This window comes from Panthera pardus, unplaced genomic scaffold, assembly GCF_024362965.1.
Source record: "Panthera pardus isolate Hobbes unplaced genomic scaffold, ASM2436296v1 HiC_scaffold_12, whole genome shotgun sequence".
Taxonomy (NCBI): domain Eukaryota; kingdom Metazoa; phylum Chordata; class Mammalia; order Carnivora; family Felidae; genus Panthera; species Panthera pardus.
This window is the reverse complement of record NW_026526677.1, coordinates 12,320,764-12,341,833: the sequence shown is the minus strand read 5'-3', so window position 1 is coordinate 12,341,833 and position 21,070 is coordinate 12,320,764. Positions and strand designations below refer to the sequence as shown.

The window sequence follows — 21,070 nt, the reverse complement described above, 5'->3', positions numbered from 1 at the left end:
CATATCTTAAATTCAAATCTATTTAAACAAACATACCATTTTTTTTAAATATTAAAAACAGGGGTACCTGGGTGGCTCAGTCTGTTAAGCGTCCGACTTCAGCTCAGGTCATGATCTCGTGGTTCGTGAGTTCGAGCCCCGCATCAGGCTCTGTGCTGACAGCTTGGAGCCTGGAGCCTGCTTCAGATTCTGTGTCTCATTCTCTCTCTGGCCCTTCCCCTCTCAAGCTCTGTCTCTCTCTCTCTCTCTCTCTCAAAATAAATAAACATTAAAAAATTTAAATATTAAAAACAAAAAACTGGAGGCTGACCATGAGGAATGATAAGAGGTACAAATGTTGAGATGCCATCTTTCATGGCGTGACTTCTGCAAGAGGAATCTACTGAAGGTTGTACCAATTATTTCAGCCAACTGGATAATTTCATCATAAAACAGGCTCCACAATGCTCAGAATCCAAGCTATCTATCTGGCCAACCCTGATAAAGTCTTCGACAAAGAATCCCTTAATGCCAGAATTATTCAGCCCTGGCTCTTCTTCCCTCACACTCCACATGTAGACCATGAGCACAACTGGTTATCTCTACCTTCAAAATATATCCCTAATTCATGTGCTTGTCACCGTCTCCCATGTACCTGCTCTAGGCCACACCATCATTTAGCTCACGCATGCTAAGAACTCAGGCCCACAGTGGATCACTGGGAAAGGTAGGAAGAGGAAATCTGAGGTGAGATGCAGATGTAGGAGATGAAAGGCAATGAGAGCCAAGAAGTAGATACTAAAGGATGCTGAAATTTTGTCTTTTCAATTAGATAGCAAATGTGTCCTGTAGGCCATGTCTTTTTAATGCTAACAACAATAATGTCAGCAATAATGAGTAGCCAGGCACTACCACTACTTGCCCACAAAAGTCTAAAACCTTCGATCAAGGGTCTCTGAATAGCCTGTGCAAAGTTGCACATAAGACTGTGTTTTAAGAGCACAGGACTAGGTACCACATACGTGCATAGTTAACTGCCTCAATAAACAGTTCATTCCGAGATTCACTCATTCATCCTTGTATTCATTTATTAATCTTTTCACCTATCCCCTCAACAAACACGTACTGAGTGTCCACCAGTGTCTAAGTGCTCTCCTAAAAGCAGGGATGTTAAATGATGAGAAAAATACCATCCGCTACTATTTGGCAAAAATCGCCATTTTCCTAATCACTGAAGGTTGTTGTAACATCTAGCTTCCAGATGAGCAGCCTGGAAGTGTGAGAATATTAAAACCTGGGATGTTAAACTCTGAAAAATCCATGGGAAGGTGTTGTCCTTGTAACTTTACGTAGCAAGTCTTCTAATACCACAATCTAAGCAGACCAAAGAATGGAGCTAAATATTTACCTTGCCCTTCAAGGAAGGTGACACAACTTCACTTATGATCTTCACATTGCTAGTGCCACTCAAAAAGAAAGAAAGCATCTTGTTGATCTCCTTTCTTAATGTCTGGTCACAAAGATTGAAGTTCTCTAGAGGCAGGGAGATATATAAAGAACAGGTAATTATGAGGGGGGTGCATTACAAAATATTCTCCAACCTGTCACACAGGGAGGCTGCCATGAGGAAAAATAGGAAAAGTCTCTGAACAGACTCTACCAAGTACTGAGCAACTCCAAGAAAGAATCATCATACCCACTGTAGACAACATTTTAGCTTGGGGGTTATCCCTGCTCATTGTTGCAGGCTCAGAGTGATATGACCGAGAAGTAAGGCCACTTAGTTTACTTGGACAATCTTTGACATTCAGATTCATAAAAAGAGCACCAAAGAGCCTTTGGCACATAGACGGTTCCCTCTAAAATGGTGTTGGGATGCCTGGGTAGCTCAGTGGGTTGAGCAGCCAACTCTTGATTTTGGCTCAGGTCATGATCTCACCGTTGTAGGATCGAGCCCCACATTGGGCTCAGCAGCGAGTGTGGAGCCAGCTTGGGATTCTCTCTCCCCTTCTCTCTCTGTCCCTCCCCTGAACGTACTCTCTCTCTCTCTCTCTCTCTCTCAAAATAAATAAAAAAGCTTTTAAAATAAAATAAAATGATGCCAATAGAGCAATGTTGGGATGTTAGAAGTCAATGATGGAGAACGAGAAGGATTTATACATACATGAAATTCTCAGGAGAATAGGTACCCAAGGGAGAAAACACAGCCTCTGACTCAATTCATGTGGATAAGAAGCAATTAGAGACCCAGCCTACTTTGTTAAGGCATATGTATTTACATTACTTGGGATTGTTTCTTTTTGATAGTGTAAACATCTTCAGAAGAGAATTCAGAAGTAACTTTCCTGATGGCAATCAGACAGATTCACGAGAGAGGTCATGGAAACCAGGGTGGGGCCTTACAGGGCTGGTGTTGTCCCAGAGCCACACAACTTCCTAAAATTCATGTGAGGAGGATTACAGGTTATATAATCCTCTGCACTTCAGTTCCGTCATTTATAAAATGGAGACAATGGGGGCGCCTGGGTGACTCCGTCGGTTGAGCATCCAACTTAGGCTCAGGTCATGATCTCACAGTTGATGAGTTGGAGCCACGTATCAGCTCACTGCTGTCAGCGCAGAACCCACTTTGGATCCTCTGTCCCCCTCTCTCTCTGCCCCTCCCCCATTCATACACACACTCTCTCTCTCTCAAAAGTAAATAAATATTTAAAAAACAAAAATAAAAATATAAAAAATAATGGAGATAATAGTGCCTACTTCGTACACTTGTTATGAGAAGCATATAAATTAATATTTACATGTTTTAAAAACAAAGCCTGGTACATAGTAAACCGTCACCAAACACTATAAAAAATAATTGCAAAGTCTTACTTTTTTGTGAGGGAGCCTCCATTCATTTCTGAAAGTATCCGTTGTCTCTAAAAGACATAATTTATCCCTTACAGGCCTTAGGAGTCACTGTGAGTTCATTCCAAAGACACTACCACAGCGGGATTGAAGTGTGTGTAAATAATTAGGAAACTGAGAAGTCAGACATAGAGGAATTCAAATAGTTGCTTAAACTGACAAAGCAGGGTAACAAAGAATTCATCTGTAGCATATTCAATTTGGCTACTGACTTCAGACAAAGTTGAATAACCTGGGACTCAACAAAAAAATACCAGATCTCTTTCTACATAGAAACTATAACATGGCCACTGGAAGCTGAGATATGATATTTTCCTGGATGCCCTTTACCCAAAACCTTCCTATTTTTTGGTAACTGCCCACAATGTGAAACGTGGTGGGAAACTATACAGCACTATGTTCACGAGACTTTCTAGAGAAGACTCCAAAGGGTGGTATGCGTGCAAATCCTGGTTCTGCCCGAATTTTCCTGGAACTTGGGCAAGTTAAGTAAGGTTCCTAAGCATCAGTGTCCTCATAAGTAATATGAGAATAACACTAGTACCTATTTATCAAGTTGCTGTGAGGTTTAAATTTGTTAAGATAAGCCAAGCACTAAGAGCACTGCCAATGTACTCAGAAGCTGTATATTTGAGAGCTGTTATTGTTATTGCACTTACCATGCTTACAGCTCAGCCAGTAGCAAAAGAACTTATTTCAGCCAAAGGGATCCAATGAATAATGTACAGAAAGAAGTTAGGATAGTTAGAATTTATTTACAGTAGGTGTTGTGGCATGTGACATTAGCAAGGGCTCAACAGTTGTGATAATGGCAGCCATCAGGAGTAGTGTCTAGGGCAGAAAGGGTGGATGCACGAGAGGAACTATGTTCACGAAACTGTTCCAGGGGTCTTCTCTTGCCTGTGTTTCCTGCATTCTGGATTTCTATGTTTAACACTGATTTTCTTGACTTAAATTATCCATTACTCCCCTTGGTTTTGTGAGCACACCTTTATTCTTCTAATAAATCTTTCTAATACTTAAGTGAACCAGAGTTGATTTCTATTGTGTACATCCAAGATCATCTCTCTCCCCCACATACGACCCATATCTATGTGATAGGCCAGGATGGTCACTGTGGAGGGAGTCTAACAAGGAAAAGCAGATAGCCACTACCACTTTTGTTCAAGCCCCTGAGTTGTATTGTCTTACCTTTTAACTCCCAACTGGACCATGACTAGACCCCTTGACACAACATGGCAAACATCAAGAATCTTAAATTACAGATGTTATATGTTAACTAATGGGGAAAGCTGACATGCTTCTTTGTCTCCCTTACTCTTATTATCTTGGCCTACTTACTCAACAGTGTTGTATCAACTTCGTTCTAGCAGAGGAATATTCCAACTCATTTGGCTGGAAGTGAAAATAAAAATAAATGCCATGAAGGAGGAGCATATTTGGATCAGTTCTCAGGTTTGCCAACTCAGCAAAATGTAAACACAACTTATAATAGGTTATTTTACCAGCAAATGACAAAAAATATAAGCGGAGGTAGGGAGAGTACCCTAATCCTAACACCAGATAAATTCATTACCAGCAAGGAACGCTACAAACAAACATTTCTCATGAACATAGATACAAAATTCCTTAACAAAATATTACCAAGCTGAATCCAGCAGTGTATAAAAAGAATTATACACAATGACTAAGTGGTGATTACTTCAGGTATGCAAGGCTGAGCCAACATTTGAAAATCAATCGATGTAATCAACCGTATCAATATGCCAATGAATAAAATTAAACATGATCATATCAATTGCTGCAGAAAAAGCAGCTGACAAAATCCAACATCCATTCATGATGAAAATTGTCAGTGAACTAGGAATAAAGAAAAACAAATCACGCATAGCAAGTGGGAAAGACTGGAAAGAACCAAATTAGAGTCAGACATATTTAGCTTCTTACAGGTATAAATGGATATAGATATGTAAATAAACCTAAATTCGTATGTGTGTATATATCCTGGTTTTGTCTTCTAAGATTACCTAGAAGAGATATCTCAGTAGCAATGAGCCTACCCAGCTCCTGGATCTTATTTTCTAAATATTATTCTCTAATAAATGGAAGCAGGGCTCTTTGGAGAAATAACTGATTCTATGACTGGATCAGGGTCAATGCAAGAGGAATCTTGTAATGCTCCAACACAAAGAGGTATTCAAAACTAAAAGGATGGGGGCATGTCAAAAGGAAAGAAGACAAATGGGAGAGCTCCTAGTGACCAAACAGGGAACAATTTGAGCAAAAAAAAAAATAACATAACATTGAATTATAACCCAAAGTATACAATAAAGATGTGATCCCATACTGACATACACAAATGATTGTAATAAATGATAAAAGAGAGACAGATTTTCCCTTCAAAGAGTTTGAAAGAATTTATTTATATATTCCCCTCTACTCCTGGAGGTGAACTTTAGCCCCCCACTGGCTGGGGTCTAAAGTAGTCTTCGTGACTTACAAGAAATAGAATATAAAAAAAGGAGAAAGTGGCTTCACGCTGGCAACGTGACAAAACTCTCTTGGCCAAGTGATTGAAGGTAATAAATGGCAGTGTGCCAAGTCATGGTGTGAACACATAGCCCTGACGTAACATGATGAAAGGGAAATCCCTATTTTGACGTAAAATCCATATTCCTTACCTAACCATGACCCAAAACACCCAAAACCAAACAACTGCACATTGAAAGCCACTCTACAAATTATCTGACTAGTACCCCTCAAAACAGTCCAAGTCATGAGAGGTGAGGGAAGACTGAGACGCTGTCACAGGCCAGAGGAAGCTAAGGAGCCATGACAACTCAATTCAATGTCGATCCTGAATCACAGCCTGGAAGAGAAAAGGACGTTACTGGAAAAAACAAAAATGGTAAAACCCAAGTAAAATCTGAAGTTTAGATAACAGTGATGCCCAAGTTGGCCTCTTAGTTTTGATAAAAAGTACCAGGCTAAAGCAAGACATTAATAGGTGAAACTAAAGCAGGAATATATGGGGTATACAGGAACTGACAGGAATATGTCTAAGTTTTTGAAAATTTAGAATATTCTAGAATTCAAAAAAAATTTCAAAGTAAAAAAAATAATAAAATGGTTGCAGCAGGAGACACATTACTGTTTTCATAGCCCTCAAAGCCAGACGGGAATGTATATTAGTATCCCACTATTATCTGCATGATTACCTTAAGGCATTCAAGCACAGTTTTATAAATCTTGAGATGTTGAATGCTTCCGATTACATAGAGATGGAAAGAGAAGACACAGATGCAAATACCCTTGGGTAACTTTGTTATAGCTAACTGGAGAACCAAAATCAAATCATTACATTTCACACTGGGATATGGAATGCAGGTTATGTTTACATTCAAAATAGATGTTTACAATCATTGGAGTTAATTGTACATTCAGCATATGTGAAGTAATTTTCCAAATCAAATCAGATATTAAAATTTTAATAGTTTCTTATTTTAGGTGTTTTTACAGTTTACTAAATAGAATTTGTTTTATTGTGTTACCTGCCACTTAACAAGACAATTCCTAAGGGAAAAATATGGGACGGTTTCGGATGGCAATGGGTTCCAAAACATCCTTTCATCCAAAATTGGGAGTCCAAGCACTGAGTGAGATTATAGGTAAAAATATTCCACACAGCAGGAAAGCAGCCATGTCTCTTGAAGCGTTCTAAATGATACTTAGAATGATTATTTATTTGTGATGTGATATAATTATCAGTGGCTCAAAGATCCAACATATTGACATAATGTACTCACAACAGAATTAGTTCATCCATTTCACAAAAATATCTTGAGCCAGACACATTAATAGGTACTGGGGATAGAGCTGTGAACATAGCAGATGAAACCAGAACTCTTGGGGAGTTTACAGTTTAGTTAGCAGATATAGATGAACAGGCAAACAGATAAAAATTAGTGTTAATAAGAACTATGAAGAAGAGAGCAGGCTGAGGTGAGGTCCATGAGGAGCCAAGTGGCCGTTTTATAAAGGGAGTCATACCCATGGGATAGGTAACATTTAAGGAGAGGCCTGAAGGAAGCAAGGGAATCTTCCAAGCAAAGGAAACAGCAAGCACAAAGGTCCTGAAGTAGGAGCATGCGTGGAGTTGTTAAGGAGTAACAAGAAAATCAGTGTTAATGATGTGGAGTCCATGAGTGGGAGAGTGATACCAGATGGTACAGATCAACTAAAGTATAAATGAATGAGGGACCATAACCATTTCAAAGCATTTACAGACAGAGAAGGTGTGATTTGTTATTCTTAGTGCATCATTTTTATTACATGTGAGGAGTTGGTAGTCATATACACATAAGTGGAACAAGACCTGTATTATCTCTTCAGTGTTCTTCTCCACTGATCAATTTATCTTTTTGAAAATTATCATATGAACATGCTGTTTCTACATAATGACTCGGTCAAGGTGAAAATATCAATTCATTTACATGCTATACTTATGTAGCTTTCCATAAAATGTAATGTCTTAAAAAATACATACCTTCATTTGAAAAAATACTATAGTACTTTTTTCTGCATTTGGGACTCTTAGAACAATTTTTCAAGCCAACAAATAATATGATTTGACATAAATTTATATGCTGATACCTCAATTGATTTTTTAGATTATTTTTTTCATCAAACATTAGCCACACTATATATACTTCTTTGACAAATTTCCTCCTCCCACATGCATGTGTGTAAATGGAACTCTTGTGTTACTTTTATTCACAGGCTTGTGTACACCCCCATTCTCATGTAGGTTTATGTTGCATGTAGGTTTATATAACGCACATGGAACATATGAATGAATCAAATGTGATTAACCATAAGATGCCGAGGAATAAACCTAACCAAAGAGGTAAAAGATCTGTACACTGAAAACTACAGAAAGCTTATGAAAGAAATTGAAGAAGACACAAAGAAATGGAAAAGCATTCCATGCTTATGGATTGGAAGAAGAAATATTGTTAAAATGTCTATATTACTCAAAGAAATCTGCACATTTAATGCAATCCCCATCAAATATCACCAGCATATTTCACAGATCTAGAACAAACAATTCTAAAAATTGTATGGAACCATGAAAGACCCTGAATAGCCAAAGCAATCCGGAAAAAGAAAAGCAAAGCTGAAGGCATCACAATTCCAGACTTCAAGTTATACTGCAAAGCTGTAGTCATCAAGACATGATGGTACTAGCACATAAACAGACACATTGATCAATGGAACAGATAGAAAATCCAGAAATGGACCCACAAGTACATGGTCAACTCATCTTTAACAAAGCAGGAAAGAATATCCAGTGGAAAAAAAGTCTCTTCAACAAATGGTGTTGGGAAAACTGGACAGCAACATGCAGAAGAATGAAAGTAGACCGCTTTCTTACACCATTCACAAAAATAAATTCAAAATGGGTGAAAGACCTAAATGTGAGACAGGAAGCCATCAAAATCCTGGAGGAGAATACAGGCAGCAACCTCTTTGACATTGGCTGTAGCATCTCCTTATTAGACACATCGCCAGAGGCAAGGACACAAAAACAAATGTGAACTCTTGGGACCTCATCAAGATAAAAAGCTTCTGCACAGTGGAGGAAACAATCAACAAAACTAAAAGGCAGCCTACAGAATGGGAAAGGATATTTGCAGATGACATATCTGTTTAATACTTATTTTCATTTATTTATTTTTTACTTTCGGTTTCATTGATTTTCATTTTTTTTCTGTTTTGTAACTTTTATTTATTTATGTATTTATTTATGTATTTATTTATTTATTTTAATGTAATTTATTGCCGAATTGGCTAACATACAGTGTGTAAAACGTGCTCTTGGTTTTTGGGGTAGATTCCCGTGGTTCATCACTGACATACAACATCCAGTGCCCATCCCAACAAGTGCCCTCTTCAGTGCCCATCATTCATTTTCCCTTCTCCTCCACCACCCCCCTATCAACCCTCAGTTTCTTCTCTGTATTTAAGAGTCTCATGGTTTGCTTCCTTCCCTCTCTGAAACTATTTTTCCCCCTTTCCTTCCCCCATGGTCTTCTGTTAAGTTTCTCAAGATCCACATATGAGTGAAAACATTTGATATCTTTCTCTGGCTGACTTACTTCACTTAGCATAATACCTTCCAGTTCCATCCACATTGCTGCAAATGGCATGATTCATCCTTTCTCGTTGCCAAGTAGTATTCCATTGTATATATAAACCATAAGAGACCCTGAACAGCCAAAGTACTATTGAAAAAGAAAAAATACTGATTTGTAAATGACGTCTTCCAAATATCTAAGTTCACTGTGAGCTCTTACAGTTAAGCTATTACATTCATGTTAACAATATTTACTCTTTAATCAAAAATATACTTTTGAAGAGATGCAGACATCATTCTAGGAAATAAAGTACTGTGTGGCCCCTGACAGGGAACACTGTGCCAGGAGGATCTAAGAAGGTTAAACTAGCAGGGAGGGTGGGAGGATGGGGGCGCCTGGATGGGTCAGTAGGTTAAGCATCAAACCTTGGTTCAGGCCATGATCATATGGTTCATGAATTCAAACCCTGCATCAGGCTGTCTGCTGTCAGCACAGAGCCTGCTTCAGATCCTCTGTCTCCATCTCTCTCTGCCCCTCCTCTGCTCACGCTCTTTCTCTCTCTCCCTCTTTCAAAAGTAAATAAATATTTACTTTAAAAAAAAAAGGAACTTAAGCCAGGTTATTGTGGATCCTACATCATTAAAACACTAACACTGGAGGCAGTTTTGTCTTGTCTGTGTCTATGGGATGCCTGGAGGTTGACTGTAAGTTATGTGAAGATGACTGTCCTGTAGAAGATGACACTGCAGGGGTGCCTGGGTGGCTCAGTTGGCTAAGTGTGGGCCTTCAGCTCAGGTCATGATCTCACAGTTTGGGAGTTCAAGTCCTGCATTAGGCTCTCTGCTGTCAGTGGGGAGCTCGCTTCATATCCCTCTCTCTGCCCCTCCTGTCACACGTGCTCTTTCTCAGTCTCTCTCTCTTCCTGTCTGTCTTTCTCTCTCTTTCTAAAAAAAATAAATAAACAATTAGTATCCAAAATCTATAAAGAACTTATCAAACTCAACACCCAAAAATCAAGTAATCCAGTGAAGAAATAGGAAAAAGACAGGAACAGACATTTGCAAAAGAAGACATTCCAATGGCTAACAGACACATGAAAAGATGCTCAGCATCACTCATCACCAGGGAAATACAAATCAAAACCACAATGAGCTACCACCTCACACCTGTTAGAATGGCTAAAATTAATAACGCAGGAAACAACAGATGTCGGTGAGGATGTGGAGAAAGAGGAATACTTTTGCACTGTTGGTGGGAATGCAAACTGGTGCAGCCACTCTGGAAAACAGTATGGAGGTTCCTCAAAACTTAAAGATCGAGCTACCCTATGACCCAGCAATTGCACTACAAGGCATTAATCCACAGGGTACAGGTGTGCTGTTTCAAAGCGGCACATGCACCCCCCAATGTTTATAGCAACGCCATCAACAGTAGCCAAAGTATGGAAAGAGCCCAAATGTCCATCGACTGATGAATGCCTAAAGAAGATGTGGCATATAGGTACAATGGAACACTACTCAGCCATCAAAAAGAATGAAATCTTGCCATTTATAACAATTTGGATGGATTAGAGTGTATTATGCTGAGTGAAATAAGTCCATCATAAAAAGACAAATATCATATGACTTCACTCATATGTGGGATTTAAGAAACAAAACAGATGAACACACGGGAAGAGAAGGAAAATAAGATAAAAACAGAGAGGGAGGCAAACCATAAGAGACTCTCAAATACAGAGAACAAACTGATGGTTGCTGGAGGCATATTGGCTAGGGCAATGGGTTAAATGGGTGATGGGCTTTAAGGAGGGCACTTGTTGAGATGAGCACTAGGTGTTATATGTAAGTGATGAATCACTAAATTCTACTCCTGAAACCATTATTACGCTATACGTTAACTACCTTGGATTTAAATAAAATAATAAATAAATAAATAAATAAATAAATAAATAAATAAAATTTAAAAATAAAGTAAAAAATATAAATGAAAAGAAGATGACGCTGCAGAGATGAGGGAAGCGCAGGTGGAAAAGGTGTGCTGGCGCCCCCTAGAGGAGAGCATACTCAAAACGGTGCTAATTCTGAGCCGGCAGAAAAAACGAGGTAACCAGAACAAAAAAAGACATCGAAGCCTTGCCTGCGCAGAAGCAAGAACCAGCTCACTGGTCGGTTTATGAAAGCAACAGGGGGCCATGACTGCTTGCTTTCTCAGAAGAAGTGATGAGCCATATCAGACTCACAAAAAGAAAGATTTAGGGTGAATTCTGGCCTTCAGGAAACCCACAGACTTCCGCAGTCTGTGGCCAGATGACCAAGCACGTGGACTGTCCTGGCGGGGTACAACGTGGAGGTTTACACACTGCTGCCCAGCCGCCACAGGACATCGATGGCCCGTCAGCTCCTCACCACCGTCCTTTGTTCCAGTGACAACTGAAAAATTGTCTTTTATTTCACCGACATCGGACCGGTTCTGAGAATACAGAACTAAATGTGATAGCACCTTTGTCCTCAAAGAGTTCACAGTTAAATAGTGCAGCTATGCTTATAAATGTAAACGTATATCTATATAATATATAACATATTAAATATACATAACAAGTATTAATATTTATAAAAATATATAACTGGATATATTCCAATTTATTAATAGTTAATGATGCAGCTGATAAATATGTTTATATATTAAATATATACTTAATACGTGTTTGGGTAGATAAAGAAGGATGACAATACAGAAAAGGAAGAGGAAGAAGGAGCAGGAAGAGGAAGAGAAGAAAAAGAACATATTTATTGAATAGCTATTCTCTGTCATGCGCTGTGCTAAGTGCTCTCTGCTCTCTCACCCAGCAAAATAGGCATTATTTACCTTCAGGAGCAGCTCAGAGGATTTTAGTAAGTTTTCTTAGATCAGCAAATTTGGTTGGAACAGGCTTTTTTCTTTTTCTCCAACACTTATGCTAATGTTAATTGTCCTAGCCACGGTAGTTATGTTTAGAAGCTGAGTGGGGATTAATGTTAAATATTTGTGGAACTAAATTGTATTGTAGACATTTGACAGTATTTCTTGTCATATGTCCCCCTTCTTCTCGCCAAACAGCCTGCAGATTGTCTTATGGGAATCTTTTTATATTGGTTGGTATAAATAACGCCGCTGCTATACGAGGAAACTGCAGAACTCACAGTGACTTAAACATAGAGATTTTTCTTGCTCGTATTCTGTTCAGTTAGTTGTTCTATGGGATCTTATACAGTGATTCAGCAATCCAGCTCTTTCCATTTAATGGCTCCACACCCGTATGGCCTGGATCCTCTATCCAGCAGGTGATGATGGAAGAGAGAATAAGCAGACGGTCACCTGGGAGGTTTCTCGGACCAGACTTGGAATTGACACATGTGACTTATGCTCACTTTCATTGACAAGAATACAATGACGTGACCTCAACTAATTGCATGCGGGTTGAGAAATTAGTACAGTTATGTGCTCAAGAGGAAAAAGAAAATGGTTTGGCACAGAAAGAACAAGTTTCTCCCACTGTAATGTTTACGATCATCAAATATCCATTTCACTCCCTCCGCCCCCATGGAACATGTTACTACTGTCGCTAGGGAGACATCCTAAATTCCAACTAATCCCTATAAAGTTTCTTTTTTTTAAATTTTTTTTTTTACCGTTTATTTATTTTTGAGACAGAGAGAGACAGAGCATGAACGGGGGAGGGTCAGAGAGAGAGGGAGACACAGCATGTGAAACAGGCTCCAGGCTCTGAGCAGTCAGCACAGAGCCCGACGCGGGGCTCGAACTCACGGACCGCGAGATCGTGACCTGAGCCGAAGCCGGAAGCTCAACCGACTGAGCCACCCAGGCGCCCCTAAAGTTTCAATATCCAAATCAAAGGGGTTAAATGGTGCCCTCCATTCAGTCCGAAGATGGTTCCTTGTGGTCCAGGAACGTATGAACTAAAAAAACAAACAGACAAAAAACAAACAGCTTATCCCACATCATACTCAATGTATGATATACAAACAGAATGAAGAGAAGTGGAAAAAAATTCTCTTCTATGAAAGTAAAGAATGGAGATACAGGGGTCACTTTGGAAATCTTGCTGAGTTACCATTATGAAGGCCCCTCAAACTTGACCATGGAGATATTTCTTTATGAGATTCTGTTTTTCTTTCTGGGAGAACTCCATTTTCCATTGTTTTTCCTGGCCCCTAGTCCTGTTAGATGTGTGGGGCTTTCCCCCTCATCCATTATTCCTTAAGATCTTTTCTGAAGTGTATCAAAGACAAAATGAAATCAGAGACAAAATTAACAGAGGCTGGTTTTGTTTTGTTTTGTTTTGCTTTGCTTTAGCAAGGGAAGCTATCTGCTATTACTTGTGTTTTAGCAGGGGTTTAAAGATGTTGTAAAGGAGAGTAAATGTTATAGATTAAAAAGAAGAAACACTGAGATGGTATAAAATTGACAAGCATTTTATTAAGATGGGATTTTTAGAAGAGACTTTCTAATTGGTTTTCAAGAACTTTTGATGGGTCTTAGTTAGTTGCAGGGTTCAACTGAAAAGTTCTGGGACATTTCAAAAAAGAAAGGACTGTTCAACGCTAGGGACATGGGATATTAGTGTCTGGCCATGTCCAGGAACAAGTGGGTTTATATTGAGTGCTGTTTTGTGTAATGTTTTTATGTGACGCTGATGGCCACATCAGGCAGTTTTAAGTGCGTGTTAGGGATTATGAGATCTTTGAGGTATATTCAGCTTTTGCAGCTTATTTCCACACACACAATTTTAAATTTCTAGAGTTGTTTTAATGCTCAGCCAAAGAATGTTAAAATCACGGCTCACAGCTTTCTTGCCAATGCGATTCCCTCAATAACTTGATAATGTGTTTTCAATTTCTACTACTGGATCCAATATTGGTCACCATCTCCAATGGTATCCAATGGTTCACCATAATGGTAAAACAATAACCATTAAAAAAATGTTTAATGTTTGTTTATTTTTGAGAGAGAGAGAGAGCAAGAGCAAGCAGGGGAGGGGCAGAGAGGGAGGGAGACACAGAGTCCAAAGCAGTCTCCAGGCTCTGAGCTGTCAGAGCCCAATGTGTCACTCCAACTCACAGACCATGAGATCACGACCTGAGCTGAAGTCACGCTTAACCGACTGAGCCACCCAGGTGCCCCAAACAATAGCCCTTTTTATTTCTTTATGTGGTATCATGGATAGGATACTGTAACAGGACATCAGAAGGTAAAGCTAGTGAAATCTGAATAAGGTATGGGATTCAGTTAATAGCAATGTGTGAATGTTGGATTTGTACTGACACGTGTACCAAGGTACTGTAAGATGATAACTCTGGGGTAAACTGGGCGAAGGGTGTATGGGAACACTTACCCTGTCTTTGCACTTTTTCTGTAAGCCCGAAAGTATTCCAAAAGCGTTTATCAAAAGTACTTTTTAATTTTTCAAAATTTTTATTAAAAAATTTTTATATTCAAGTAAGTTAACATACAGTGTAATATTAGTTTCAGGTGTACAATGTAGTGATTCAACACTTTCGTACAACACCCAATGTTCATCACAACAAGTGCATTCCTAAATCCCCATGACCTATTTGACCCATCCTCCCACCCACCTCCCCTCTGGTAGCCATCAGTTTGTTCTCTATAATCAAGAGTCTGGCTCTTGGTTTGCCTCTCTCTCTCTCTCTCTTTTTTTTTTTCCCTTTGCTCATTTTTTCTTAAATTCCACATATGAGTTAAATCGTATGGTATTTGTATTTGTCTTTCTCTGGCTGCCTTATTTTGCTTAGCACTGTACTCTCTAGCTCTATCCGTGTGATTGCAAATGGCAAGAAGCCATCCTTTTTGATGGCTGAGTAGTATTCCAGTGTGTGTGTGTGTGTGTGTGTGTGTGTGTGTGTACTACACCTTCTTTATCCATTCATCAGTGGATGGACACTTCGGCTGTTTCCACAATTTGGCTATTATAGATTGTGCTGCTATAAACATCGGGGTGCATGTATCAAAAATGGGCAAAAGATTTTAACAGACTTTTCACAAAAGAGGATAATTAGAATGGCAAATAAGCACATAAAAAGATGCTCAACAGCATTAGTTGTTAGAAAAATGCAAACTAAAACAATAAGGAGATACACTACAAACTTATTAGAATAACTAATGCCAAAAAAAGCCCACCTCTAAATATAGCATACCACCAAGGATGTGAAGCAGTTGGAACTCTCATACATTGCTGATGGGAATACAAAGTAGTACGCCATTGTCGAAAACAGGTTGGCAACTGTCACATGACCTAGAAATCTCACTTCTAACAATCTACGCAAGTGAAATAAAAGCACATGGCCACATAAAATCCTGTATGTGAATGTATATAGGATCTTTATTTGTATTAGCTAAAACTGGAAACAACCCAAGTTTCCCTCAACTGAAGAATGGATAAACGATCTGAATACATAGAATACATCTTAGTAATAAGAAGGAACCAATTACAGAACAAGTACAACTCCATAAATTTCAAATGCATTATGCTAAGGGAGAGAAGCATGACTCAAGAGATAACCTACTGCATGATTCTTTTTTTATGACATTCTTACAAGCAAAAACTATAGGGACTGAAAACAAATTAGTGGTTGCTAGGAGGTGGAAAAAGGCGTCAATTACAAAGAGTTGTAGGAAATTTAGGGGGGGTAATAAACTGTTCTATATCCTGATGTGATGGTGGTTATAGGGCCAATTACATTGGTACAAACACTTAGAACAATACACTGAAAAGTGTGGATATAACTGTATGTAAATTATACCTCAATTAGAAGAAGGAAAAAAAAAAGACAAATAATCCAAATAGGTAGGTGTCCTTACTCAACAGACACTTCAGCTCCCCGCTGACAGTTTAATTGCTTCTTTCCTAAATAAGTGAGGGGAACTGTGGCTATTCCCATAGGGCTCATGCTCCCCTGAGAACTCTGCGTCCCTGTAACTTTCTCCTGGTTCCCACTCATTAGCCTTGGGAATCCCCAAATCAGTCCATTTAACATCATTTTACAGGACCCATCTGGGTGCAGAACCCTTCTGCTCCTCTGTTTATTCATCCGAATCTTAGTTGTTCCTGGTACAGATGCCATCTTCCTCCAAAAAGAATTTTCTTCGGAGCTGCCCAAAAAACCCACTCTGAAATAAGAACTATACTGATTCAGGTTAATATGAGAATCCCCTTACCAAGTTGGTTTATAGACCTTCCCTCATTTGTTCTTCACAGACAGAATTCTGTAAGGTGGGCGGGAGATGCAATTTTATTATTTCCACTTCACAAATCAGGAAACTGAATTTGACAGGGGTAAATGACTCTTCCAAGGATCATAAAGAATACATAGGAGAAGTAGGACCTGAACTGTCTTCCTAGCTCCACGTCAGTGATTTTTTTCCTTCATTCCTCCGTGCTTCAGAGACCTTGAAGCCTTTTCACCAGTACCGGAGAGAGCCTCTTCAGTAGGATATACTCATTCTACTCTGGTTGAGGTTCTGGTATCAGAGACACAATTTATGGCTGCCTTTCCCTTCTTGTCAAGGAGCAAGGTAAGGTTCTACATATTCTATACATTTTTAGTGAGACGTGTAATTCATGCAAAAACAGTAGGGAGGCTGTGTGTACTGTGACTTACTTTGGCAAAGTAATGGATGCTGTGAATGTTTCTTCTGAAACAGTGAGGTAGAGCTGGTCTTAAATATCCAAATGTATGTCATCATTCAACAAATAGGCAGTTTAGTAATACTTAGGAGGCAACATAGTGTTTTCCTAAAGAGGATAAAAGCAACAGCAATAAGAAACAGAGGCTAGATTATGCTCTGATTGATTAGGTAGTAATTTCATTCTGCTTCCTAACCGTAGGTCTGTTACGGAAGGAAAGGTAAGTATAATGGGGTGAAATGAAACTTCTTTAGACTCCAAGAGGATCAGCATGAATTATAAAGCTCCTTACTCTATTTCAACCTTCTTTTCCTCTTATCTTCCCCATATTACTACTAGCTCACTTAAACGCCAGAAAGTCTGGTGGCTGAAGGCACAGGTTTACAATCTGTCTGATCTGGATACGAATCTTGAGTTTATTTCTTGCTACGTATGTGTAGACGTCTGTAAAGTCACATGACCTCTCCAACCCTCAATTCCTTAACCACAAAATGTGGGTGATAATACTCTGTATCTTATAACATCATAGGGTAAACTTGTGGGATGCTATAACTTTTAAAATTATTGTTGCCAATTTATAAGTTATCCTTATAAAGCTGTAGCATAAAGATTACACTACCTACCGTATAAAGTTGTGAGGAGGAAGAAAGAATGCACACACACATACACACACACACACACACACACACACACACACACACACACGGAATGCTCTTAGTGGAGGTTATAGAACACAGTACATGCTAAAAAGAATTTATGTTTGCCAAAGGTGAGCAAACACAAATGTCCTTAGGAACTGGGTTGTGAAAGGGGAAGTCATGAAGCCCTTCAGTCAGTAGAGAAGAGTAGTTACCAATGAGTGAAAGCTGTGGCATAGGCTGCACTCAATTTAAATAAGAAAAGTTACAGAATGGAGCTCACCTCAAAGGCAGATCTGGAAGCCATAATAAAACCCATGGACATGACATTTCAACCCTGGATTTTTGTCATCCAAGCTTAGAGGGCCTGAGTAATGAGAGTAAGAATGAGTTCCGAACATAAGAAAACTGTTCCAACCCAAAGTAAAATATGGATCTCAATGAAAAAACTGAGTGAATGGCTTGTGCAGCCAATGATATGGTCAGAGGAAAGGCAGAGTGAGACACACGGGGCGATCAGAAGAACTGAGTGGGCATAGTATGTGAGGAAAGACAAATCAGAGAGTGAGGCTATCAGGCTTTAAAACTAATCCGTAACCTAGAGACTAAATATTGCTTCCCACCTTTACCAAGGCAAGATAGAGATCAGGATTTCATCCTACGAATCACATCAGAGCTAACTCTACTTAACCGTTTTTCATGATTATTTTATGAACTCTCACAATTGCCTCTTCGCATTACATCTTCAGTTTTAGAGATGAAAAGAATGAGGCTCAAAGAACTTAGGTTAGGAAAGTGTCTCCCAGATAGTGTGTGTTAGGGTACAATCTGAACCATATGCACCTCTTCCCAGAGCTTGAGTCTTCCACCCAGTGCATTTCCTTCTCTTCAGGATTGCCTTCCTGGTGGTGCATGTCTGCAGCCACAGTTCTACTTTCCCTGTATGCCCCTATGACCCCATTGGAAGTCCCGCATCTAAGAATAGTATCGTAGCCATTTCGTTACTCCGAACAACCCATTAAGATGGGTCCGATGGATTCGAGGGCTGACTGTGAATAGAATTAACTCAATTCAATTCAAGTTCCAGTTACTGTCATGGGATTTTGGAATTAGTCTGCCTGGGATGATGCTTGACTCTGCCAGTTAACATTTGGGTAAACTTGGACAAATTACACAACCTTGTTGAGCCTAAGTTACCTCATAAAAGAAATGAGCATGAAGGCTAATTGTTTTGTCTTGTGTGCGCTTCAGGTTTGAAGAACACAAGATTGCCATCATTGAAACAATCCGCAGAGCCATTTACACATTTCCACCTCACTCTACTCTCTTTTCCATTTAACACTCTGTTCCTTTACTTCTCATCACTACAGGGCATCCTGTGATTCCCCACCGACGTTCATGGGGCACAACACAGAAGTGACTGAGTTCATCCTTCTAGGATGTACAGATGCTCCAGAATGTCTTTATGATATTCCCCCTCGTCTACCTCTTCACTCTAGTTGGAAATCGGGGGCGGGGGGTACTGTGCTGATTCTGTTGGGCTCTTGTCTCCACACTCTCATGTGCTTTTTCCTCAGTGACCTGTCTCTCAGGAATTTTTGTTACAGACCCAAGATCATGGCAGGATTTCTTATAGGAAACAAGGTCATCTCCTACAATGCATGTGCTGCTCAGATGTCCTTTTTTTGCAGTCTTCGCCACTGTGGGAAGTTACCTCTTGGCTTCAATGGCCTATGACCGCTATGCCGCAGTGTGCAAATCCCTGCCATCACATCACCACCATGACTACTCACTGATGTGAGTGCTTGTCTGGCCACAGGCTGCTATGTCTGTGGTGTTCTAAATGCCTCTGTAAATATTGGAGATACCTCCAGTCTCTCTTTCCATATGTCCAATGTGGTTCGTCATTTTTTTCTGCAATATTTCAGCAGTCAACAGTTCTGTCTTGCGCTGATAAGTACATCAGTGAGTTGGTGTTTGTCTATATAACTGGCTTCCTTTTTTTTCTCTCATGGTTATCTTTATTTTCTATCTGTTTATATTTATCACCATCTTGAAGATGCAATCAGTTCTGGGGTATCAAAAGGCTTTGTCCACCTACGTTTCCCACCTCTCTAGTGTCCATCTTCAATGGTACAGTCACCTTCATGCATATACAGCCCAGCTCCAGGAATCCTATGGACACACACAAAAAAGCATTTATTATATGTATCTCCAAATTAAAACATAAACTCCATGTAAGCAGTAGCTTTGTCTGCTTTGTTCATAACTCTACCCTCCATAGCTAAATGAGGTTCTGGATCATAGGAAATATCAGTAAATATTTGTTAAATGAATGAACGATAAATGAAGCTTTAAGTTCAATCATATCAATATATTGGATACTTGGATCATGAATATTTATAATTCATCATTCATGAAATAAACCATCTACATAGAATTATAGAACATTTAGAGTCATGACTAGTGTTCTTTTTTGCTGAAATATTTTTATTTACATTCTCACTCAGTGCTTTTAATCCCCATTTATGGTTACAATGATTTTCTGGAAACGACACTGTCATTCCATAGGAACGACATCTCGCTGATTAGCAAATAGCACATCAAATAGATTCTATTTAGTAAATCATAAAAGGACATAAAGTACAAAACTATTTTAAAGTTTAATATCTCATCCAGTTTGGAAAATCACTTTATACACACTGGCTATGCAGTCAATTCCAATGATTCTAACTATCCATAGAGAATGGAAACATAATAGTACTTACGGATAGTAAGCCCAATCTACATTCAATATCCTAGCATCACAGTGTTCTTGTGTTTTATTTTGATCCTTAGGAGAGATCAATTCTATAACAAAATTCCCTGTGGGAATGTGCATTGTTTCCTTTTCTGCCTCGACACATTTGGAGGTACTCATACTCACAGTATGCGTAAGACTGTACTTGAATGTGCTAAGATGGTCATGCTGACACTTAGCATGGGAAGGGTGTTAGAACATAAACATTTCCTTCTGGCTCTAGATCTGTGATGATGGTGATGTATCTTCTGCTGGAACCATTTAAGAAAAATTACTTTTATCTGATAAAGGGCTAGCATCCAAAATCTATAAAGAACCTATCAAACTCAACACCCAAAAAATAAATAATCCAGTCAAGACGTCGAACAGAAGACATGAACAGACATTTTTCCAAAGAAGACATCCAGATGGCCAACAGACACATGAAAATATGTTCAACATCACTCATCAACAGGGAAATGCAAAAAACCACAATGAGGCAGAAACCAACTGCCAGCAGAGTTGCGGTGGACCTTCTACAGATTTCACCAGTTCTACCCCACAGGTATTTGTGTTCATATATGCCAGCTGCCTAAATCCTTCCCTCTTCCCTCTTCCCTCTACTCCTGCCCTGCGCTCAAGTCTGGGATCCACATCAGCAGCCAGCCCAGGTCTGTGCATCTGCAAGAGTGAGAGACACCAGACTAGACCCCTGCGGCCGACCCCCACTGCCATGCACCTGTACCTCAGAAAGGATCTCCATGCTCTTGGTTCCCCTCCTAGCAGGAGAGAATGTTTACCTCTTACTCAATGTTTGTTAGTGTTGCTGTGGATATTACTGCCCTTCTTTACTGTGCTGACACAGCCTTTATTTTACACAGAAACATTGTCCCTAGTTCTCAGAGACGGCACCCTTTGTGGCGAT

General features: G+C 39.4%; 1 pseudogene; it reads left to right on the top strand.

Moving 5' to 3' along the window:
• Positions 1–18,764: 18,764 nt before the first annotated feature.
• LOC109246958 (olfactory receptor 5B2-like) lies at positions 18,765–19,654 on the top strand (annotated as a pseudogene).
• Positions 19,655–21,070: the final 1,416 nt, after the last annotated feature.